Source organism: Clinocottus analis, unplaced genomic scaffold (genome assembly GCF_023055335.1).
Source record: "Clinocottus analis isolate CAN_PGR_092001 unplaced genomic scaffold, fCliAna1.0.p SCAF_19, whole genome shotgun sequence".
NCBI lineage: Eukaryota > Metazoa > Chordata > Actinopteri > Perciformes > Cottidae > Clinocottus > Clinocottus analis.
This window is the reverse complement of record NW_027175920.1, coordinates 9,626,271-9,632,270: the sequence shown is the minus strand read 5'-3', so window position 1 is coordinate 9,632,270 and position 6,000 is coordinate 9,626,271. Positions and strand designations below refer to the sequence as shown.

Sequence of the window (6,000 nt, the reverse complement as noted above, 5' to 3'; positions counted from 1 at the left end):
CCTTGACAACATATGTGAAAATGGCATCCGACATGATTGATGAAAGATGTATTTTGGGGTTGAAGTCATTTTTATTAAAACAGTCTGAAATATGTTGCGTGCTATTTGCCTCAGTGGTTGTATAATGAATGCACTTGAGAATATAATTCACTTGCTACACTCTCTTTTGCAACACTGTGTTTGGTTGCATTGCTTCTAAAACATAAAACGTTACATAATCACACATTCACTGGAGACACTATTGACTTTGACCTCACATTAAAGGTCAATGTGAGTTATTTTTCAACTCAAGGAATGTGAGTCTTTGGTTGCCAGACTAGAGACTCGAAGAAGGAGTTTTGTATATTCAAGAACATAAATGAGCTATAAGGAAAAAAAAATAAAGGGATGAAACCCACTCAAAATATGCTGTGCTTTTCCTGTTGCCTTGCATCATTTATGCAGAGCCCTGAGCACATCTGGAGGAGAGCAGGACATCTTTTTGAGGACTGGCCCCCAGAAGAGGAAAGGGGCGTGGCCAGAGGAAGCTGGTGTTGGATTTCACAGCCAGAGAACGTGACTGCAATGGTTGCCTTCACGAAAGTCGTGCCAAACTTGCCCGGGCTCTGAAAGCGGCTCGCCCGTTTCCTCAAATGTACCTCACTGTTTTTGCCGGCTCGGGGGGTTTAATGCCACTCGGAACTCGTGGGAGCCACCGCTTGCAGATTTGAGAGTTGGGCAGAAAAACTTTGTACCGCCGCGGAGAAATACAGCTGCGCGGCTGAACTTCCACCAGCAGCCCGAGGGGACCGGGAGGAGGAGTCAACAGGTCCCAGGTATTACCATCCACTTGCCATTGACAGCTTGTCAACATCTGACAGCATGCGTCCGGGTCCTTGAATAGGCGACCGGGGGGGGGACCGCATTTAACCGGTAGCTCCTTCACCTGGAGGGCTTTGAATGCGTCGTGCGTGGCCACGGCGATAATGTGCACGAGTGTGACAGGTTTTACATTTTTTTTTAAAGCCGTTCATTGCAAAAAATAAATAATGACTTGAGTCCCAAAACTCCTGCCAACTTGATAAGAAGAAGAGAGAGGGGGAACTGCAGCTAATTGTGTTTGTCCAAGCGACATAATGTCCAGTGGACGTGACGTCTGTTAGGGCGGCTAGCATGCGAAGCTAACGCTCCTGTGCGCCCCGGTGCCAGCCTGCAGGGACAGGGGGACACGTCTCACGGTTTCCTCCAGTCAGTTAACTGTTTGATTAAAACAATGAAAAGAAAAGTGTTGTCATGTGGAGTTAAAAACATGCAAAGCTGTACGGTGGAGCGTCAGTGCCTACTTGTTGTGTTCTTGTTTTTTTTTTGCACCGGGATGTGTAGAGATATCCATCTTCTCACATCGTGTGTTCTCGCTCATTTGGATCACTGTATTGCTTCGTTGGCTCGAGGTGAACTTTGCACTTTGCACTCGCGGTGCATCATCGTATACTTCGCTGTTGATACCGATCATATCAGGAGCCCCCTTCCTCTGCCCGGCGCGCTGTAAGCGGATGAACAGGCAGGGCTCACGCAGGGGCAGCCGCAGCCTGCATTCCTCTGATGTCTCTAATTCCGAGCCGCAAACTTGATGACCCAAACACGAATGCATTCTTCTGAAAGTGGAGCCTTCAAGTTCCTCTGGAAACTGACGGATATCTCCACTAATTTGTTAACACCCCTGATTAACCCCCTGTCAAGATAATGTGGCAATTTGAGGTGTCTGGATCTCAGCAAATTGAATGTCAGGACTGGGCTATAATGTTTGAGTTACATACCCTGCAGCACCAGAAAGTCATCAGTGTTAACTTGTAAAATGTTGTATTGTGAAACCACAGATTACAGTGCGCTTTACCCTGTATTTACGTCTGTAACAAGTACTTGGATGTTTCCCTATATTTGAGTTAATCTCTTACTTATATCTCTCTAATCATTTGGCACATCAGTGTAATTTGTTGAATGATATTTTGTGACGCTACAAGTTTATGATGCCTCCCTCAATTTGTATAATACTGGCTGCAGCCTTGGCTGCACAGACGGATTTCTTTGTGGGGTGGGGCTGGAAGAAGAAGATGCCCTTTCCTGTGACAACTTGTGACATTCAGAGCAAGATGCATTAGAGGCTGAGACACGAAGTGGGACATTTGGTGTGTCGGATGGTTTTCCCACCTTGTCACCTCCTCTCTTGTTGTGATTCACGGTTAAATGTTGTGCCACCACCGTAATTGGGAAGGCTTGGGCTAAACCCAGCATAGTTTACCTATCTAAACTGTCACATATAATAGTAATTTTGCTAATAACCTTTAGATGTCTTTAGACAACCGTTTCTGCTGTCTTGCCATCTTGTGATACCTGATCCCATGTCATGACCTTCATGGAGTTCTAAAAATATAGTCCCTCTCTCAGTGGTTGGAATTAGGTTATCAGAGAGGTATGATGTTATGAAGTTGGCAATCAAAAATATATCTCATGTATTACGGGCATAGTTAGTTGGTTGTTTTAAAGTGGGGTTGGATGAGGGGCTTTATCTACATGAGGGTCAACACGCCCCATATCAATCCCACATCAAAACATCTGAATTATTAGGGTCTGACGAAGTGAGAAAGTTATGGAGAAATTATATTTTCAAATCATTGTTGACAGCAGTGTTTTTTTTCATGCTGTCTCCTCCTGGAGTAGAAAAGATCTAGCCCTAGTTTCTTGCAATGCTATATTTAATACAGAATATATATATATATATATTTGTAACCTTAAATGACCCAGTGTTGTGTTTGTTAAAATGCAGTGGTGTTCTGTTGTGTAGCACAAGACCCTGTGACGAGCGTCGGCGGGAAGTTGGTTCTCACCTCGTGTGAACGGTGCCCTCACATGCCTCAGCTTCACAGAGCTCTATATGTGTCATCATCATGGTGGTGGTGGCACACTCACTTTGTCCCCACCTCTTCGCAACGTCTCTTTCCTTCCTTTGTAGATTGTAAAGTCAAGTGTGAATGACACTGAAGAGGATTGTTTTTCCCTCTTTGTTATTTCAAAATACAGTAGTGGTGAGTCAGTGGCTCCTCGGTCTGCCAGTTGTATTTTACGTTTGACAGGTTTTTTGGTTCATCACTCGTGGAACAAATGACTTGACTTGATGAGATATTACAGTTGGTTGGATTTTTCACATTTCAATACATTTGTGTGCAGATTGTCTCAGTTTAACCTTCCAGCTGATTCTGCTCAGCTGTTTTTCTGATTTAATAAATTTATCAAAATGATTTTTTCTCTTTTCTTTGGAGCAACGGTGCAAAACAAACACTGACCATTTGTTTGTTGATATTACACGTTTTGGGTGACCTATTTTAGAGAGTGGGCACAGTGTTTTTTTTTTAATCCCTTCCTTGTGTTAGTACCAGGTGTTAAGGATGGTGTCCAGCTCTGTAGGTCACCACATTGTTTAGTCTTTCAAATCAGTTAGATCTCAGTCACATGATAGCCCCCTTCAGGAATGACACATTCAACACCAATAGTAGGTGTGAAAATCAAGTTTTAGCAAGCTTTGCCTGTTAAAGCAAAGATATAATCTTTCTCTTTCTCTGAAGAAACCTCAGCCCGTCAGGTAGTTTGGTTTGCTTTGGTCTGTAGTGGTCTGCGCAGTCTCGCCGCAGCAGCAGCAGCAGCCTGCTCCCCAGTTGTTGACTAGCCAGGCTGACTCATGAGGCTGTGCAGCACAAACTCATCAGGCACTGACAGATGAGACACGCTTGCCACAATGGCAGGGCACCCTGGAGATGTCACCCAGCGCTTACCTAACGGTAAACACCTCTTCCAGTTCCACCCACGCACATATTTTGGATGCTAGTAGCTCTGTTTCTGTAGGAGGAAGTAATTATAGTGAAAAAACTAAGTGCAGAATTAGAGTTTCACTTACCGTAAATAGAAGAAAAAAACAGTAGGCTACCTTTTTTTAAAGACTTTGTTTTGATGTGTACATATGTTGGCTCACTAATCTACTGCCATTAAGAATAGTTTAGTTTGTTGGCAATACATCCAGTGGAACCAAGCAGCGTCGCTTTTCACTAATAAAACCAGCCCTGACCTAAATGAAACAGGCTCCGACTCTGTTAGAATAAGTAGAAATAAATTGGGATATTACAGTGGTTTGGCAGTGGTGCCCAATGACGTAGTCAGTGCCTTAGGGACTGGGGCGAGTGTGGGAAAAGTAGGAGAGAAGAAGGGTGGGAGCCGATATCAGGAGTGTAGCCGAAGCCGAGTGGGATACTTTTTCTGGAGGGGGAGTTCTGGAGCCGCTGTGATGTGGGGATGTGCGAGCTCCACTCGCGTCGGCCGGCGGCAGAAAGACAGGCCTGCTGTTGCATACTGATTCTCTTTCAGCTGTTTTCCACATCGCTCTCTGGACTGCCCGGCACTGCCAGCCTCGCGAGGGTTAACTACCCCTCTCTCTTCACGCTGCCTCCTTTTATTCCTCTTTTTTTATGGCTTTGATGGTATTAAATAATCTTTACGTGTCAGAGTGCACGGCTCCCAGTGTTCATGTTGGGAGAGCGAGAGAGCAATTAGGTCAGAGTGGTAGAATAACTCTGTTTCATCCCGGCCTTAAAGCGGCAGGGCACCTCAATTCAACTTGCTCTTTATATTCACCTCCAACCTTCAGAGTGGGTTTTTCAAAGAGGTCCAAGGCCAGTGGGGTTATCAAAGCACTCAGAGGGAGAGCTTTGTATCTCTCTGTTGTAAGTCTCATGATAAAATGTCGTTTGTGATATTTTAGGTTCCTCCCTATGTTAATTCGCCTGAAGAATCAGGCCACGTTTGTCTGCTTTTTTCCCTAATGAGGCTGAGCTAAAGACCCGTATAACCTATTATCCTGGTTATTGATTTGGAATGTGCTTCAAGCTGCCGTGTGTTTTGGTAGACCTTGAAATCATCGACACATTTATCTGTCGCACCGCTTTTCTTTTGGACAACCAGATCCCCAAGACACGCACAGAACACAACAATAAATTGAAAGCCTTGTGTTTCTGTTTGACTTGATCTCACATGATCCGGGTTGTAACGTCCCCCCCCCCCCCACCCTCGCCCCTTGTCTCATGTTTGAGATTGCATTTCGACCATTTGGCACGGGAATGTTCTGTAGCATGTCACGCTCTTTCACTGCCCTCGTCACAGGGTTTCATACTATTTTCCACACTCATTCTGTACCTTTGGCTTTTTACAAAAGTCTCTCTGCCCGAGTGGGACAGTCTCCCGGCGTGACGGCTGACATTTCCAGTGAAAGAGCCCAATTGTTGGTTCTTAATCCCCCTCCACCCTCTTCTCCATAAAACAATGGTATCAATTGCTTCTGCTGAGTAGATCCACAGCTCTGAGTGAGAGACAGGCTGGCTGGGCCTGTTAGCGAGCCTGCCAGCCGTCCTACCAGGAAGCCAGTCCGACCTCTTCATTCCCGGTGATAGCTCTGTGCTCGAGCCCACAGATTCCTCTTCAGGCATCTGCGCTAATATTATCTCTTTAGTATGAGAACCAGCCGTTGATCATGGCTGCACTGCCACCTCGTAAATGCACATATAATGGCTTATGTGTATATTTATTTTCCCGGGGAGACAGTGGAGAAGACCCCCCGCCCCCCCTCCTCTCATCACCCACCTTCTTAATGATTGGTCCCCATTCTATTTTCCTTCATTTTCCCCAGGACACTGCCATTAACTTTGACAGATGATATGTTCGTTCACTGAAACAGTGATCCTGAGCGCACTGTCACTGGAAATTGGATTCGCACACCCACCCCTTTGCTTCTTGCCTTTTCTTCATCTCTGCTTTTCTCCTCCTTTTTCCTGTTACTCTCTCCCAGTCTGCACTGAGGGGACACGCTGTTAATATTCCTTTTAGAGCCGCACTGTACAGCTGAGCTGCCAAGTTAACCCTCTGCTGCCATGAGTCAGCCAGCCAGCCAGATAGCTGGTGTCACTTACACAGATGTCTGAC

The 6,000-nt window shown here is 45.5% G+C and overlaps 1 protein-coding gene across 1 annotated transcript in view; it reads left to right on the top strand.

Moving 5' to 3' along the window:
• The first annotated feature begins 572 nt into the window (after positions 1-572).
• Positions 573-6,000, top strand: part of raraa (retinoic acid receptor, alpha a) — a 130,200-nt gene continuing 124,772 nt past the window's right edge. The window contains exon 1 of the mRNA XM_068582567.1: positions 573-815. The gene's annotated coding sequence lies outside the window, so the exon portion shown is untranslated. The remainder of the gene's footprint in view (positions 816-6,000) is intronic.